The 20360-nt window shown below is 37.9% G+C and overlaps 1 pseudogene; it reads left to right on the forward strand.

The window, feature by feature from the left end:
- The first annotated feature begins 896 nt into the window (after positions 1-896).
- Positions 897-20360, forward strand: part of LOC125178086 — a 55749-nt pseudogene continuing 36285 nt past the window's right edge.

Raw genomic sequence — 20360 nt, forward strand, 5'->3', positions numbered from 1 at the left:
AGTGGTTTAAATTTTACGTTGAAAGTTTTAATTTCCTATAATTAGGCATATAGAGATAGAAAATGTTTGCAATATTGGTATGTACCAGTTAACCGTTAAAATTCGTCGAAAAATTAGAAAAATTAATGGGTATGGATTACAATTTAAACAATATTGCTGACTGCCTGTCTACCCTGAAGCTCCATATCAGCTGGCGCTGCTTGGCTTTTGGGGAACCAAAGACGATGGACATCGAAGACGGCACTTCAGCGTGACCATGGACGCGAAGACGTCTTAAACTTGACATAATATCTAGACGTGGAAACCTTCTAACCCATCGATCGTCCGGTTCAACGACAGGCTTTAGAATTCCAGTCCGTAGTTTCAGCAAATAATTTAGAAGAAATTCCCTCTCACGATATTTACACGGTTCAATTAGAGTTTAAACTTTTTTACGCGTCAATTAAATAAAAATATATTGATAGATTTCCAAGGAAATTTCACTCCTCCGTTCTCAAGCCCCGCTAAGTCATTTTTCAACCACCAAAGCCACTTCAACAGCTAGTATGAAAGTACAGTGTCTAGTGCGGCGTTGTTCGTAACTGCAGTGGCGATTACAGTGCTTGTAACTGCGGTGGTAATGCAGTGGTTGTACTTGCAGTGGCGATTACAGTGCTTGTAACTGCGGTGGCAATGCAGTGGTTGGAACTGCAGTGACGATTGCAGTGATTGTAACAGCGGTTACAAATGCAGTTGTTGTTACAGTGGTGGCAATTCGGTAGTTGTAACTGCGGTGGTAACTGCAGTGTTCGTAGCAGTCTTTGCGATTGCAGTGGCTGTTACAGCGGTTACACTTGCAGTGATTGAAAGTGCGGATACGGGCAAGACTTTTCCACCAGTTGCCGTCCGGACGTCGAGCTAAGCGGACGCGAAGTGTCCTCTCTGCCACTCATCACACGCTGCCTAGCAATCCTCCAACTCCAGTGATTTCGATTCGGGTCAACCATGCTTGCCGTGCTAGAGGGTTTAGCTGAACAGAATATGTTCATTATACTGTCACGTGATAAATGATCGTCAATGACACACTTACTTTACTTAGTTCAAGTGAATTGAAAATAAATACTCTCTTGTGAATTGGTGACGCTAATCAATAATCTGTTACCGAAATAACAGTTAAGATCCAATCCTTAGGTCGACTCCTTTGATCGTAAGTGGCTAAAGTTAGGCCATTAAATGTTTAACTTGAGATTGTATGGTCTTCAGAAAAGAGACAGCGTGGTCTCATGAAGGTATTTGGAGTGAAGGACTATAAACGACAATTGGCTGTTGCAAACCTTCACTGGCTCAGCGACTCTAAAATTTATTATTGATATAAGTGGTAAACAAATGCTTATTTGTTTCATAACGCTAAAAGTTTGACGCTGTTTTCCAATTAGAGGCAGACGGTGCTAATAGCTGTCTTAACTTTCGCACTTGTTCTTGATGAAATGCTTTGCACTCGGAAATGAAGCAGGAAACCTCATTCCATTTTCGCTAGTTGTCAACTTCTCAAAAAAGTGTGAACCGCGTCACTCGCTCTCTGTGGAAGACGAAACTTCACTAACAACACTTCTTTTCTAGGGCCAACTTTTATTTGACTTTCGCCCTGAAGTTAATTGGTCTTTGTTTTTTCTTCGGCCCGGTTTGGTGATGAATAATCAGAGGCGATATGCCATGCCAACTTTTTTTTAGTGGGAAATATGGGCTTGTTTGTAAATCATTCTATTATTGACAGCAGCGGTGCTGTCCGGGAAAATAAGAATTAGCCGACATCGTTTTTTTACAGGACAGTTGCGCTGTCCTGAATTGCACCGGAAAGAATGATTAACGGGCCAAATTTTCGTTATAAATCATAAACTCAAAAACACGAACTTTAAAAAACATTGCGTACAGGAGGTACGTCTGTCCAAGGAAGGTGGGTGGTGAAAGTCCAGCGTTTATCGCGAACTGCATTACAGAAGATGCCTAATTTCTCTTGAACAATATCCGCTCTCTCGAAACTTTCGTTATGTGCCGCCTAACTTTTGGCCTCAACAAGAAATGAAGAGCAAATGCTGTTTGGACCAAACCCTGAAGTTTGGTGCTGTGGAAAGTATAAGGGCAGTGGAAAACTCTCAGTTGATGCTAAGAATTTCAGCCACACATGATGTTACGCATTAAGATATTTTGAACTGTGATGAATTAAAACTTGTGATGATAGGACGATATTAAAAGCGAAGAATGAATATGTTTGACACTCGCTAAGAAAAGACACGTTTCCGCCTGGAGAACTGGTTTAGTTTAATTAAAGTTATGGTCATTTATTAGCGTTAACCACTAACCATCGAAATCAACTGTAAATGTGCGATATCACCAATTACATGAATTTTATCTCGTTGAAAAATACAACATCACAGCAATAATTGGAGATATATGTAGGCAAAGGACCTTAGACATTTACCGAATAAGAACCTTTTTCATGCACATGTTCTCCGCAACGGCTTAGCGTACGATTGACTACGCAATGCAAGTCATGCCTTTTGTGTGAAGAAAAATCCGAGTTTTGTACGCGACTAACAAAAGGGGAATTAGTGCCCAGGTGTGACGTGAATAGCAACTCGGGGACGAGCTTCTGAAAATTCCCGACGAGGGGAGACGAGGCTTCCCAGGACTGGGCAGAGCATGACGATGTCGGCACCGCGCGTGGCACTCCTGGCACTGACCGTCCTCACTGCCGGTGCCAGCGAACTCATCAGCGGCCAATTGGACGCAGGTCAGTCGGTAACTCTGGTGATTCTGTCGGTAATTTTAACGCTTTTGTCTATAAATGTAACGATTCTGTCTGTAACTGTAGCGATTTTGTCGGTAACTTCAACGCTTTTGTCTAACTGAAACGATTCTGTCGGTAACTGTAACGATTCTGTCGGTAACTGTAAGGATTCTGTCACTAACTGTAACGATTCAAACGGTACCTGTGATACTTCCATCATTAACTGTTATGTTCTATCGTTCACTGTAACTCTTCTATCATTAAGTCATGTTTCTATCGTTAAGTTATGTTTCTATCGTTAATTTATGTTTCTAAAGTTAAGTTATGTTTATATCGTTACCGTGCGGTAAATGGTGAGTTTTAGTCTTGATGTTGAAGATTTAGTGTAGATTTTAAATCTTCCGCTGGTAAAAAGTAATGGTAACAGGAATCATTGAAGCGCACATTTTGACTCGAGAATTTAATTATCTTTATAACAATCATCAATTTTTATTTGCTATTAACTCAATAGGTTTGATCACCGGGCTCAACTCTCAGAATTTCTCATTTTTATGCAGAATTCGCAAGCGTCAGTTCTTCCTACAAATGTTTAATGATGCTTGACATATATTTTAAAAAAATTGTGATGTTGAAACTGAAAATTGGCTCCAAATGCCTCATACATTTTCAATTAACAAAATATATCATGTTACGACGTTACGAGCGTTTTTTACAACGCACCTTTGACCGAAAGTGTCGTTTCAAATCTGGTCAATCTTGCTCGCAAAACGCGTGCTGCAAGTTTTCTATTCTCGCCACTCCCAGTTTCCGAGAATAAAACTTTGAAAAATGGATCGCTCCGATCGCTTTCTCTAAAGGATAAAGTGACGCGAGAGCTTTTAAGATATTGTCCTGAGAAAATTCGATACCTTTTCGCTGCATATATATTGAGTGGCGTCTTTCATAATGCCTCTGTCGCTTGTATCGATCTCCGTTACTCCAGCGCATTCCATACTTCAATGAAAACTTCCGTGCCTACAGAAATATTAAGCGGAGCTTGGTAGCTATTGGATATTTTACCGTCGTCCTATTTTGTTATCGATAATTCAGCGATAATTTTAAATAAGGGCAAGCTTGTTTGATCTTGACTTACTTGCTGCTGAATGCTGGTGAGTGGTGACCGTGAGCTGCTGGCACAAGACGTTATTGATGCTTGAAGAAATTATGAAGATATTGGTTTGGAGCGTGAAAATCAATGGAATATTGAAGAGGTGCGTTGAATGTTTATGTTAACTTACAAGAAAAGTTAAAAAATTACGCTTTTTACTATCAATCAACGCTCCAATTTCAAATTGTTTTCATCATTTTTAGAGAACCGAAAACATACATATTACATCATGATAATCTATTTTCATATTTGTGCAGCAGTACATATTTTCATTTAATAAAACTGAGCGACTTAAGTTACAAACATCACACGCCAAACATCACAGACGTTCTTACGGACTTCTAATTTTGCTACATTTATCAGTATATTCTTAAGTTAAATGCAGCTATATTCGAAGATTAATTAAGCATACTCTCAAATTATACGCATCAATTATCGCGATTAATTAAGCATACTCTTAATTTATACGCATCAATATCCGCATATTAATCAAGTATTTCCTCAAGGAATCTCTCCTGATAAAGTTGAGGGCGACGGCCGCCGCTGCGCTCCTTATGACCGACTTCTTCCATCATCGCTTTAATAATTTAGGGAATTTTTATCCTTTATTTTTTCTAGATATTAATGAGGAAACTTTCGCAGCCTCCCACAAAACTTTTTAAGTAATGATTATGGCCACAAAATCAACTTCAAAATGCATAGATTGATACATTTTGAAATACTTTATGGGAACGATGGCGCGTTGGTCTAAGTAACCATTGATAGTCATGATAGTAATTTTTATTCCTCACTTATTAACTTTTGTGCGTTTTTGTATATACAATAATGAAAAATGTTTCCTCTTCAAAACGTGAGAATGGAAGTACGTTATTCTCACCGCTTACCTTTTAATGACAAAATAAAACGATCTTGGCTTAACAAGTTATTTTCTATAAAATTACATATTTTACCATCTTTTTATTCTACTAAACTCTTAAAATATGTAACAGAATATCACTAATTCAGCTCTAAGTAATTATATCCCGCATTTCTTAACATTAACCTCGCGTTTCTTAATGAAAATTCAGATGAAGGAGCAGTATGATGCAGCATACACCCAGAAAATGGATGGTCACATTGTCCTAATAGTGACACACTGTTTGCACGTAGCACTGATACGCCCTTTTTCGGCTGCAAACTGGGTTGAGGTGACGTACTTAAAGGCAAAATATGCATTACAATTTGGCCTTGTCTCACTCATTTCTATTATACGCATCAATTATCGCGATTAATTAAGCATACTCTTAATTTATACGCATCAATATCCGCATATTAATCAAGTATTTCCTCAAGGAATCTCTCCTGATAAAGTTGAGGGCGACGGCCGCCGCTGCGCTCCTTATGACCGACTTCTTCCATCAACGCTTTAATAATTTAGGGAATTTTTATCCTTTATTTTTTCCAGATATTAATGAGGAAACTTTCGCAGCCTCCCACAAAACTTTTTAAGTAATGATTATGGCCACAAAATCAACTTCAAAATGCATAGATTGATACATTTTGAAATACTTTATGGGAACGATGGCGCGTTGGTCTAAGTAACCATTGATAGTCATGATAGTAATTTTTATTCCTCACTTATTAACTTTTGTGCGTTTTTGTATATACAATAATGAAAAATGTTTCCTCTTCAAAACGTGAGAATGGAAGTACGTTATTCTCACCGCTTACCTTTTAATGACAAAATAAAACGATCTTGGCTTAACAAGTTATTTTCTATAAAATTACATATTTTACCATCTTTTTATTCTACTAAACTCTTAAAATATGTAACAGAATATCACTAATTCAGCTCTAAGTAATTATATCCCGCATTTCTTAACATTAACCTCGCGTTTCTTAATGAAAATTCAGATGAAGGAGCAGTATGATGCAGCATACACCCAGAAAATGGATGGTCACATTGTCCTAATAGTGACACACTGTTTGCACGTAGCACTGATACGCCCTTTTTCGGCTGCAAACTGGGTTGAGATGACGTACTTAAAGGCAAAATATGCATTACAATTTGGCCTTGTCTCACTCATTTCTCTCAGTGTGTACACACGACAGACACTCAGGTGACCGTAATATGATGTTAACGTAGCAATGTGTTAACTGCAATGAAAACTAAACGTAATAAACACAAATAAATGATATTTTGAAACGTATATTTAAAAATACCAATGTCAAATTAAATGCCCTAAACTATAGTGTTTAGCTTTTAACAACCTCCCCTTGCCATTGTTTTAAATAGAAATTTTCCCAACTAGTTCCCACATAAATTAACTTGTCGGTTTGGTTTTTTGGCGCTGCCGCCACGATCTCCATCCTAAGTAAATATAAATGTTTTATTTTCTACAATAATTGCAGAGAATATCAGTCAGAAAATCGACTACGTCTCTTCGGAGATATAAAACATCAACGATGTTGAAATGCTCAACATTATTGCACTGGCAAGAATTCTAGTTTAAAAATAATGATGGTAATCCAGGTTAAATTTTTTTATTCTGAAAATTGATTTAAAACGATGTCTTGCTGCGCCGTCGATCATTTAGAATTTATCGAAACTGTGAGCGAGTGCATACTGATAAACTTTTTTTGATCCCAGTTCATTAACGCTCCTAAATTTTTCCATTGAAATATTCTGACCGCATGCATTCTAAACGTACATCATTTTGCTTCTTAATAATAAAGATTATATTTTCAGCTCTTGGTATCTCGTTTCAATAGAGTTTCTTTTTCTTGGTCAAAAAATATTTGACGAGCAACGTATTGGTTGCGATATTTTGCAACACCAGCTTTTGATGCTGGCTTTGGGGAGCTGTGAAACACGATGGCTTTACTTATTCATTATTTTCTTCAATGAATTGCTTTATACTGCGTCATGTGAGTCTGTGCCAAGCTCCACAGTATTACGTATAGATAATAATGAGAGATTAGTGAAGGAATTCGGCTCCAATTAATTGGTCGATCTCGAATGAAAGAACAATTTCTAACAATAAAATTATTTAGTACGTAAATGAGCGTTAAATTTTGATCATATGCTCAACGTTTTAACGAATTTATAATAACATTTATTTATTCGTCGTGTTTACTAACTCAAACTCATATATTTCATCATCTTATTACTTATTGAATTATCGTACTTATTTACGCAATAATCACTCTTATTCATATATTAACGATGTCCACACATGCCGTTGTGTAGGGTAATGTATGAAGGCTAATTTCCTTCTTCGTTGAAATTTCAATTATAAAAATACAGGAGATGAGCGTCGCGGCTGCCAATCAATGGCGGGGCGGAAGGCACTAGACCAGCCTCCTTATGAATCATTTCCCGCGTTTGCTTCATAGCCCGAAATTAAAAATCTATTTCGCTCCTCGACATCGATTGGCTCGTCCTTTACGCCGTCACTTCCAGACGATAACAGAAACTATTTGGCCAACGATAATTCGGCGAAGATTTGCCACTGGGGTGACGTTAAAGACATCATTGGATTCTTGGATAAAATTTTAGCCTTAAATATGCGTGAGAAAATTTTATATTTCGATGAGGTTGCACCTATCTTCATAAAAATTAAAAAAGTTCACGTGTTTACGTTCATACACGTTCATAAAAAATTAAACTTTCAATCATGCGCAATGACTTTTTCCATTATTTTGACTACATTATTATTTTAAAACGAAACTGTATTTTTCGCTCCTATACTGCGCCGCTCATTTTATTCAAATATTGCTGGCATGAATTTTTAGTATTTAGGCAGGATTCGATTTTCGTGAACTAAATTGCAAACTCGCATAAACAATCTTACTTACGCAAATCTCCAAAGTCTGTACAGTATTCTTGTGGCTGTGTGTAGAGCTGTATTAGTATCCAGCACCTTATAAGGCTGTGTAGAGCTGTATTAGTATCCAGCACCTAAAGGCTGTGTGTAGCGCTGTGTTTGTATCCAGCACCTTAAGGCTGTGTAGAGCTGTATAGTAGCGCTGTGTTTGTATCCAGCATCTAAAGGCTGTGTAGCGCTGTGTCTAAGGCGCAGAGAGTCCCAAGAGACGACGACCCACAAAAGTCATCTTCCGCCACTTATCATTCATCTGAGGGGCTTCTAATCTCGCCCAATACACTCTTAGCTGCTCTTATGAGCGAGATAAAGCCATTTCTTGTCGTCAGAGCTATTTTTAATCAGCCTCTTGGACTTGATGTTTCTTTTAGTGCAGCGCGATAGCGATAGACTGCCACTTTGGGAGCCAGGATGGACAATATGGCCGCAAAGATCGAGCTTTGTTGGACCGCCTATCTGGCACTTGGGCTTCAATAATACACTGCTTAATGACTTGACTATTCATGGTTGGTAAGGATTGTTTTTAACCAAGAAATCAAATTTTCTGTCTATAACCCGCTGGTGTAATTAAAACTTGGATGGTCGGGATGGATTTTTACCCAAGAACTCGAATTTGAAGTGTGCATGGTCAGCAGATTTAATTAGGAGATTATTAACATAACTAATCAAATTAGCAGAATACTTTGTCGTCAACATCAAATAAACATAATCTTAACGATCGAAATTAATTTGTTTATGTTCGTATATTAATATAATGTTCTGGTCACAATTCAAGGTAGATTCGTCTGAAAAATTCTCTCGAAATTACAAAAAAGATCATTTAATGCTATTTTTAGATAAAGTTTCTACGGTTGTCACAAACTTGAATATTGTAAGCTGCTGCATAGCTAAAAAATAATATACGTTTCAAAATTATTTTTTCAAGACAACACTCCTATAGAATCCAGTGTTTCCATTGTTAGAGATGTACAATGAATTTCTCATTTTATTTTCGAATATTAAAAAATTAATTTTTAAATTTTTTTAATTAATAAGCCTTTTTCCAAAATTATTTATTCTGTCAATTGATTTATGCATTGCTTCCGACTTCACACAAGTGTGCAAAATTTCAGATCAATCGGAAAGGTAAAAGTGTGTCAAATATCAGTTATAAGATTTGTATCTGACAAAATTATTTTTTTTCAATTTTTTAATATTAAAAAAATTAAATCATAGATTTTGTCATTTGATTCTTGCATTGTCTCCAACTTTACGCAAGTGTGCAAAATTTCAGATCGATAGGATAAGTAGAAGTGTGTTAAATTTCGATTATAAGATTTGTAGCAGACAGACAGACAGACAAACAAACAAGAAGTGAAGTTAAAGAGAAGTATTGTAAAAATAAAGCGCAAATCTATTTATTTTACCTTTTTGTATCATAGATGCAGGTAAGATATAAATCAGATTTTTTGCTGTTCACTCATTCACAAAGAAAGCTGCCAAGAATAAGAATTTAAGAAATTGTTGATGTAACTGTATTGTATGTGAATCAGGTTGCGAACACGTCATCAGGTTACCACATCGTCAGCTTACTAACACGTCATCAGGTTACTAACACGTCATCAGGTTACCAAATCGTCATCATATTACCACCAAGTTTTCAAGTTTTCAGCGAAGAATAATTCCCGGACCACTCCTAACATTGCGGCTAAAAGTTCCTAATCGCGGCATCAAGGAGTGGGGATCCATTCCGTAATTGGACAAGAGCTCCTGAATTCAATGGAATTAAATAATTAAAAATGCGGGATCGAATAAATTAGAGTTGTCTTGCCGCCAGAGTTTTTTTCTCAGTAGGAAGAAAAGGAATTTTGTCTAATGAGTTCTCAGTTCTTGGGATTAGTTTTATATTCAAATGCTTTTGGACACTTTAAAATTTCGACTGATTTCCTGATCTTCGTGAATACGTACTGATCTGTGCTTCCTTAATTATGAATTGTAATGGAAGAGTTATGATTAAATGTGAATGTGCTGGAAGGTAACTAGATGAGTTAATTTCACCACCAAAAAGATTTCTTTAGTCCATGCCTATTTATTTGTATATATTCCTCAAGTATGCCTGATATCGATTTCCTCATATCCCTCAATCCCTTCCCAATTCATCCTCTCACGCCCACCATCCACTGTTCTTCACGCGTGCCTGAAATTGGCCACTTCTGAATGTTTTCTTGCATGTAACGCCGCTGCCCGGGCCTTTGACTCGGGCGCATCACGATCTGTTCACTCGCTGAAGTTAGCGCTCTGGACCGCCTTGTTGTATTGAAGTCAAGCGCTCAACGATACGACAGACTTTCCCCACTCATGAAGCGACAATGAAAGACATTTCTTTTTCCCTAGACATGCAGAGGGCGGATATTTTCAAGACATGCAGAGGAGGTTTTGTTCGCAAGACTTCCAGAGGAGGTCTTTTTCAAGAGGTGTAGAAGACGTCGTTTTCCAAGAGGTGTAGAAGACATCTTTTTCCAAGAGGTGTAGAAGACATCTTTTTCCAAGAGGTGTAGAAGACGTCTTTTTCCAAGAGGTGTAGAAGACATCTTCTTCCACGAGGTGTGGAAGACGTCTTTTTCAAAGACGTGTAGAAGACGTCTTTTCCCTAAATTGTAGACTGCGCAGTCTTTTCCCTATTCGTGCAGAGGACGCGTCTTATCCTATGGGCGTAAATTCGAGATCCTTTTCCTGCTTAGAGCAGCTGATGGTGGCGACAGCTGATGGCAGCTGATGGCAGCTGATGGCGTGAGCGATGGCAGCTGATGTAGGGTGACGACGCCGGCATTGCTATCTTAGTATCGGTAGCATTTAAGCTGGCAATGTCTCGGCCACATTTGAAGAAAAAGTATTTCAACCTTATTCTTGACTGAAGTATATTTGACATTCTTGAAGTATATGTTTATCGTTATCGACCATTTGTAACGTCTCTATGTGAATAACCATCTTAATTAACTGAAAAAATGAGTTAATTTCCAAATATTTGGTTTAAGCAATTTTCATGTATCAACCGAACGAACTTTCTAGGTTTATTTCTTAAAATGTAGATGATTTTATGATTATAAACGTTTCGATGAGCTCACAATTTCTCGCGTCTGTTATGTGTTCCCTTCCGGGGTCTTTATCATCCTCATGTTATTGTTGCTTGTTATTGCGGTCTTCATGTTGTTTCTTTCTGTTCTTTCAACTCCTGTTGTTCTTGATGTGTTATTCGTTTCACGGTAAAGTGTTATACTTTTTGTGTAGCGTCACAGTTGTTGTCATGTCTGCGGTGTTGTTGCAGGCAGGATGAGGCGCTGTCAGTGCTACACTCTCGTCATTAATTTTCTTTCCATTACGCGGACGGCGCAAAGATTGAGTCAATGAATTCCGGGTTTCTGTCGACAACGGACGTTACTGTGCTGCTTCTGCTGTGCGTTCACACTGAGGAGAATTACCGGGTCATGTTGTCAACATAGTGATACACTTTCTGGCTTAAAGCACGAATGGACGTCGCACTGATCGCCCAACTGTTACGATGACCGACACTTGGGCAGTATATGCATCGCTTTTTGAGCAAAGTCTCACTAATTCTTCTGAGTGGGGTGCTTGCGATCCACCTGCATTGATCTTCCTTTTGGAAATCATTTCTTTTTATTGAATAGTCTGAAAATTCACAAAATATTTAGTTACATGCCCTCACAGTTACATGCCCTCACAGTTACATGTCTTCACAGTTACATGTCCTCATAGTTACATGTCCTCACAGTTACATGCCCTCACAGTTACATGCTCTCACAGTTACATGCCTTCCCAGTTACATGTCCTCACAATTACATGTCTCACAGTTACATCCCCTCACAGTTACATGCTCTCACAGTTACATGTCCTCACAGTTACATGTCCTCACAGTTACATGTCCTCACAGTTACATGTCTCACAGTTACATGCCTTCCCAGTTACATGTCCTCACAATTACATGCCCTCACAGCTACATGTCCTCACAGTTACATGTCCTCACATTTACATGTCCTCGCAGTTACATGCCCTCACAGTTACATGCCCTCACAGTTACATGCCCTCACAGTTACATGCCCTCACAGTTACATGTCCTCACATTTACATGTCTCACAGTTACATGCCCTCACAGTTACATGCCCTCACAGTTACATGTATGTGTAGCTACGCTCGCGACACGGGGCTTCTAGGTGACGAGTTTGAAATGTTAGCTTTATTGGTCATATATTTGCAGCCTCATTCTAGTAATGATATTTGTTGAATGTTGCTAATGTGCGGGAAATCAAGACCATACATCATATATATCGAGAAATTTCAAGAATTCTGGCAGTTTGGGATCGGCCTAAAAATACTTAGATTTTCTTTCGTGTATTTTAATTGGCATTCTTGTTGACTAAGTATCGTGTAATGCAAAAATTAATTCATATACGCACAATTTTCGTCGTGTGAGAAGTGATTTTCCTATAGAATCTCAGAATGAAGCGTTTTGCACCTGCAGAGGCCAAGACATTAGTTTTCTTATACGCAAAGAGTATAAGAAAAGAGTATAAGAATTTTTTTCTTATGCCTAAAATGAAGCACTTAGTCTAGGACCTTTTCTTTGCACTATTGAATCATACATTACACTTGGACAATTTCAAAGCACTTGAATTACATTGCGTAACCATGAAACCGTTCATCATGACTCTGTCAAAGCAGACTCAATATTTCATGTTTCTGAAGTGGAGCGAGGTAACAGCGTGGCGTTATTGCTGCAGCTGCATTGCAGTGCACGCCTGTAATACAAGCCATCGGTAAAGTATTGCCAAATAACAGCTAACGCAATTATAAATCGTTCGTGAATATCAATAGCCAACCGTCGGTCTTCCATCTATATCAATTGGGCAATTTTTCTGAGTGTTTGGTCGGAGCTCCGGCTGACGCCCGTCTGGCATTCAAACCAATCAATTTGTACAACAATTCGGCAATAAATTCTCAATTACCTGCAAAATAGCTTTATTGCAGACAAATAATGTCAAAAATGAATTATCCGTAGCTTCGTCGTGTTGCTGTTGAAGTTTTTCTATTCACCATATTTATGGCTAGTGATCGTTCTAAATGAGAACGCCTGTCTGTAAATACTCACTGGCAGTAAATAAAAAAATTCTAATTCGTGCATTAAGAATCTATTGCTTGGGAAACGGAAAAAATTTACCCCAGCGCATTTCTATGTGGATCAAATTAGGCGACTAATGGCAAAATTTGCATTCAAGTACTTTATTTTATGAAATTTTCTGAGCATCAAGTCTTAATTTCAAAATTTCATTTTTCAGGGCTTATTATTTTTTTTTAACATAGAGATTGTTCAGACTCGGAATCTAATTTAATGTTTCGATCCACGATACGTTATTTACTTTTATCACAAATATTTTTCTGGACTTTTTCATGGTGTGGAATATTTGATTAAAGACCAAAGCACGCTTTCTATCAATAATCTTCCTATTCGTTTTTTCAATTAGTCGAACAAAATTCTTTGCTAGCATGCACCGGGAGATCAAAAAGCAGGTTACCAAATGACATTTTAATGGATTGCGACGTCTCGAAAATACAATTTTCATTATAAAGCATTTATCTTAATAATTTATCAAATGCCATCTACAATCTGGAGGACCTAAGAACCACATGCGGGAGGCTCACAATGAGACCATCACCCGAGCGACATTGGAGGCCTGCACCAGCATAGTTATGCGGTGCCCTGACCCATCGAGACTGGCGATAGCTGAGGCTCTCATTATCAAGAGCGAGTCTCCAGCTATCAACCTCCAAACTACAGGATTCATCCGGACGCTGAAATTATTTTCAGATTAATTTTAGGTTTGGATTTCAAATTGTATCCTCAATTCCCTTGATTTGTACAACTGTCATTTCCAAAAGTTCAATTTCAAGTATTGCAAAATTTTCGCCTGCTTGAAAATGAATATGGTATTTTCGAAACGTCGTAATCCAGTAAAATGTCATTTGGTAACCTGCTTTTTGATCTCCCAGCGCCAGCAAGAAATTTTGTTCGGCTCGTTGAAAAAACAAATAAAAAGATTATTAATAAAAGGCATGCTCAGCTGGTCTTTAATCAAACTTGCATAAAAGAGAAGCTTCTGCCAAATTACGCCAAGGTGTGGAATATATACACAAATATGGTTCAGTTTAATAGACGTTGTTCGCCCCTGCCTTTTGTTTATGAAGAAAATCTCAGGATGTTTTTGTTGGAAAATTTCCTGTGCCTGAAGGAGGATTCTTGGGGGCGCTTTGCTGAGCAACAAGAGGTCGCTCTGCCTGGTCCATTATGGAAGAGGCTCTGGAATAACACTAGTACACTACATAGTGGGACACTTCTTGCTGCCAGCGAATATATTCAACTACATGTCAAATATAGTGGGATCTGCAAGTAGGGTGAAGATACAGGGATCTGCAACTAAAAGTTGAAGATACAGGGATCTATAACTAAAGGTTGACGATACAGGGATCTCCAACTAGGTTGAAGATACAAGGATCTGCAAATAGGTTGAAGATACGGACATTAACTACACTAAAGATTCACAGATCTTCAGGTACACTGACGATACAGGGATCTTGAACTATATTGAAGATACTAGGGTCTTCAGTTATAATAATTATATTTATTCTACGAAGAGATTATCGTGGCGTCTGGTGCAAAACTTCGAGGGCACGTAACAAACATAGTGTGAACGAACAATAAGTGACACAAAAAAGAAGATAAGCAAATAAAAATAATTGCAACTAGGATGAAGACGCATGCAATTGTATCTTCTAATTGAAGAGATAATTATATCTTCTATGATGAAGATACAATTACTTTGAAGATAAAGAGTTGGCCCTCTATAGTATCAAAGATACTATACTGAGTCATTAAACTTAAAGTAATCGAAGATGAGATAGACCCTTAAAACAGAAACGGATATTTTAATTGTAAAATACAGATATTTTGCATAATATCTAATGTAGAGACATTTCCAGCTAGATCAAAGTTACAGAGAGCTTGTTGCAATATATGGAAAAAAGGGATCTCAGCTGACTTTGAATATTTTGAATTGTGGTATTCATTTTAGGCATTTTTGCACGGTAATTTGTTATGATGAATAAGGTGTGGATATTTGGAACTAGTAATATTATTTTTAAAGGGGGGAAAACATGGTCTTGAAGTTGAAGGACTTCATATAAGACCATCATTATTAGCTCCTTGATATCATGTTTTGATTGGACAATAATGAGTGATTGGTTAGTAAGCAATGATAGTCGAGAATGGTTACAAACACGATATTAAATTCGATAACGACTACATTGCAGGTCGCTGACGTGCAAAATTATTTGAACTTTCTCACTGGAACATCCTAATTACTGTCAGTTCGTGGCTATTTTTGCAACCAATAAACAAATTATCGGATTTGTGCTCGGCAGATAATTGATTACAGCAGCGCCGTTCTGACGTCAATAAGATATTTGACGAAGAGTGAATGGTTGTCATGCTGTCCAAGTCCAGGATTTTGTTCCCGGACATCGGTCGCGTTGTCCAAGTGCCGAGTTTCGTTCACGGCAAACGGTCGTGTTGTCCAAGTCCTGAGTTTTGTTCTCGGCAAACGGTCGTGTTGTCCAAGTCCTGCGTTTTGTTCCCGGACATCGGTCGCGTTGTCCAAGTCCTGAGTTTTGTTCTCGGCAAACGGCCGTGTTGTCCAAGTCCTGCGGTTTGTTCCCGGACATCGGTCGCGTTGTCCAAGTCCTGAGTTTTGTTCTCGACAAACGGCCGTGTTGTCCAAGTCCTGCGTTTTGTTCCCGGACATCGGTCGCGTTGTCCAATTCCCGAGTTCTGTACTCCGTAATCCGCTCTGATTTGCGTCGTTGGATTCGTTTTCATCCTCCGCGGGAAATTCGGCTTACATGCGCTCGCTTTTTGATCCGCTCCAGGTAACCCGCGCAAAACACGCGACTCGGAAATACATCAAGCTGCTTACTTTTGCATCGCTTTGGTCGGGGAAAGTCGGACCTTTTCTTTTCAAACGTAGACAAATTCAGCCGAATTCTTCTTGTTGCTGACAGTTTTTATTATATCTGCGACGACCCAAAATATCCTCGTCTATTGAGGGAAGAATATAAAACTTTTACACAAAGTTTCCTGTGAATAATATTGTGCTTACCATCAAGTGATCTGAGAAGCGTTCTTGAATTCATGGACTTGTCAATTTTGTTCTCAGTTTCATGTTTTCTAATGTACATAAGGCTTTCGAAAAATGTGAATCAGGTTTAAAATACTACATAGAAAATTCCTTTGCTGATGCAGATTCCGATTTCCTCAACAATTTTACTGTTTTTTTTTTAGATTAATATATAGTGCTTTTTAAGCCCAAAGATTCAGAACAAATTATATTGAAAGAAATCCCCGTTGATTGACTGAGGGAGCTACTCGTTAGTTAAGCTGTATCTATCGTTCTCTGCGGAGTCAAGAGTAAATCTTCCTATTTAGGTTTTAACTCGCGAACTCGGATCACTCCGTGATTTTCAATATTGCCGTGCACTTAAAGAGATAATTCTGCTATTTCAAGAATCAACGTCAATGTTGCGCTTGCGATGATTTTAGCAAGTCTTCTGAATTTCCCGCAGCTGCTTGGGACAAATACAAGACCTATTGTGCGGATGTGTCATTTGCGGGCCGAGATTTCGAGTGTATTTTAGCAAAGTCGCAACAAAGGGACCACTTGGTCGGCAGCCCTTCAAACTCGGTCTATTTTGACGTAAAGTCTGAGCTTTTAGCAAGCTGCTGCTGCCGCTAACTCTCGTCTGATGTCCACAATCAGCAAGAAGAGCAAATGTGTTGTAGCTCCTCAACGCCTACAAGATAAATATGGCGTGCTAACGCAGCCGTTTCTCGAGATATGGAGCAAACAAACATTGCAAATATAGCGATCCCTGACGACGCTTTGCTTTATGGCAGGAATTTTTGTCCTCGGATCTGATGCTGCGATTTTACGAGGGGCTCCTGCAGGAATGAGAAGAATGTTCTCAATATTTGGTGTGGACAAAATAGAGGGTAACGTCTGCAGGGCTAGCTTCGGTCTCGACTTGAGAGGCGAGGACTAGGACTAACTGCCGTTACACTCACAGAAATGAGTGGGACGTTGTCCGAATACTGATGCACAATTTGCATTTGTGTGAGTCATCCTGCTCCAGTTTAGTCCGCTAAAAGAGCGTATCAGTGCCGCGTTCGGTCTGGACTCATAATGCTGATAAGAAAAAATGTAATTATTTGGACAATATGACTCATTTCTTTTCTGATTGCATATATGACTACAGTAAAATATGACGCATGGGTTGAAATGTGTTATTTGTTATTATGGTACGTAGAAATCGTCTTGCTGGAAATAAATATACATTGGGCTGTTGAGATTTGTTGTTCTTTTTTATTAAGACATTCGTTCGACTATTTTTTTTAATGCAGAGCGTTCATTAGCTCCCTCTAGCTTGAAATTATTATGTGTATTTTAGCTTCGGTATAAAATTTAAAGAAGCGTTAAGATTTCATTCTCGCATGTAGTTCTTTCTATTTTGCTTGATTTCATATTATTTGGTGAAAATGATTATGTACATATTAATTTTACGATTCTGTCAATGTAATTTTTTCAGATAAATTATTATGTAATAACTACAATTTTATTTGTTGAGCGGGTAATCAAAATCAACCATGTATCATAGTACTACGATAAAATGAAATTCCACACATGTATCGCTTATTCCAGATAAAGGAGTTATCAAACTGGAACAGTAAAATTATAAATAAACATAACACTATTATAAAAGGATGCACGTTTCCAACCCACGGGAGCAACATATACAGTAAGAAAACTTATTTGTTTTGATTTCGAACTCTAAGCACTAATACCGTACCCGGCAGCCAGCCTTTGACAGCGAATGGGTGATTATGTGCTCTGAAATTTGCCGCGTGCGCTTGACGCTCTGAAGCTTAAAGCGGCGCTATCGATGAGACGTTCTCACGGGACGACGCCCTCACCCTCTTGTCTGAAGGCTAGTAATAAATATTAGCCTCAATTATAATACTTTTATTTTGCTGAATAATAACTAATGTATTGTGCGTATTTAAGCATCATTTTCTCCGATGAGTAACAATGATATTGCTTTATTTATTCCAATGTCAACCATTTTTTTTCCGTGGCCTCCGAATTCCGAAACAAATTTGGCGGTTGGACGCTGACGCAGCTGGTGACTTAACAAGTGGCCTCTTTTAATAAGACACTTATTTTGACACCATAATCAGTACACGTGTCTTATGCCTATTCAAAAAATTTAGATACTGATAATCGATATTTGTCCAACTCTGTCGATATATTAATTTTGTGTCGTTTCTTTGGAAAGTTTTTCTTTCGGTGCTCGGGCTGCATTCACATTAATGGCGCAATGATACGTAAGCCGATCGCTGACCGCGATTTCCCTGAGTTGAAGCTAAATTATTTAATATAATCTAGCTTGAGATGAGATAAAACCTAGCTAGAGATAACTATTACCGTTGTACCGTCTACAATATCTTTCATCTTACGTCAATTTTGCACCATGTAAGTTATCTTGTTTGTGCTGTTGGTAGAGCAATATATCTGCACTTTAATATATAAGCCAATAATGTAACCAATACTTTTTTATTCATGTACTCATATTTTTAATGAATACGTGATTCGCATTCGAGAAAATATGAAGTATGCGAAAGACTTGGAAGTTTAAGCGCTCCAAGTATGAACGCGTTCAAGAACAGACTAGATAAAGCTATAGAAAAATATATGTTCAGATTTGAAATGCCTAGCACCATATCGAACCCGGTGGAAGTCGAGTAGCTATATCAAACTATCGTCAGTCATGCAAAGATCTGGTCAAATGACACTATTTTAGATCTTCTGTGAACAAGTCACGAAAAGGAAAAGAATCGGCTACAGATCACATCAGACCTACACTTCAGCGCCGAGATCACTGTTATATGAATAAAAAATTTATTCATTGGCATTCTTCAATCCCCATGTTCCTATTCTCATCTCATATGAGTTAAGTTCAGCAGAGCTGCAGGATGAACACCTGACTTTTTTTCTCGGCAAGCCGCTGCCATAGACAAATGTCTTCAAAGTTCCCCAATTGCCAGAATGCTACTAGGATCACGTGAATGTATGAGCAACGTCCCGGTAAAATTTAATCAAAGCTGGGCTCACCAAGAAATGGTCGCATACAAAACAAACGGAGCCATTTTTTAAAGTCCTAAAGTTGAAATTAGCAGAAGTTTGAGACTTAATGGAAATGACTTAATTGGGGCGCAAGATAAATTTCAGTGAGCGTATACCCTGGACTCCGCTTCATTACACGCTTGTCTCGCATGAAGAGTGGAGAGCCTGATGAGCGGTGCGCGGCTCTGCAGCCGCGTCTCTTTGCCAAATAAAGTTCGGGAATTACAAAAAAACAATGAATAATAAAAAATTACTCTCATAGAGGAACAAATTATGCAAAATTTGAGTAACTCGAAAAATCGTATCCTATTGCAATCAACTGACTAAACTTACTCGAAATGTTTTACCCATTCAAGCCGTTAAAGTGGTTATTGTTTTAATTAAAATTATTTAATTAAAATTGCAAATTTTGAATACAAGTGAAACAACAAGTCTGGATCAAATCGATCTTTTGCAATGGCCTAAAGCCAAAATCAGTAACTGCAAAATACAAAGACCTTAAGCTGTTAACTAACATATTGACTGCTGACATAAAGTTGTGTTTAATTAGCTACTTAGTTTTTCATAAAATTCTTCGGAAAGAATGCAATAACACCAAGTAAATGAAACACTACCTTGCGTAAATTTTTTCAATTTAAATATTTCCAAAGACAAATAGGCGCAATCATTGTATTATAGGGATCTTTTGATACTATTGTGCTAAACAAACTTATTCACACTAGTATCTTGTGAACCTGTTGAGACTGTATTATTGTTCATTCTGTACTGTTATTGACTGTATTATTGTTCATACTGTAACTGTTCATACTGTACGTAGTATTGATACATATTATATCATCCTGTCTACACACCACTCAGTTGTTCCATCATTTCCTCTTTTTCGATTTTTGTTTTAAAATTAATCCGGGAAGCAAATAGCTTCCACTCACTAACAAAATAGGGTAAGTTTTCACATGGCTTTGAATATGATAGAATTTAATGCTTTTTTACTAGAAAAAGACGATCTGGTAATACGTATGAAGCTTCCATTAATACATATCCCTATTCGTGCCCGTGTTGCTGTGAAATACGTTAGTGAATGTATATAGTTTAACCTCGCTAATGTACAGCCCGTGTCTTTGATCTGCACTACAACAAATGCCACATCGATCTACATACACAGCATGCATGCATAATCGTTGAATAAGTAAACTCTTTCAATAAAATACGAGAATTGCACTGAATGGTTTAGTTCAGATATTCGAACTGCTGATTTGAAGATCTTTTTGTTGTCTGCTACTGTGCAGAAGACTCGGATATTA

This window comes from Hyalella azteca, unplaced genomic scaffold (genome assembly GCF_000764305.2).
Source record: "Hyalella azteca isolate HAZT.00-mixed unplaced genomic scaffold, Hazt_2.0.2 contig6926, whole genome shotgun sequence".
Lineage (NCBI taxonomy): Eukaryota > Metazoa > Arthropoda > Malacostraca > Amphipoda > Hyalellidae > Hyalella > Hyalella azteca.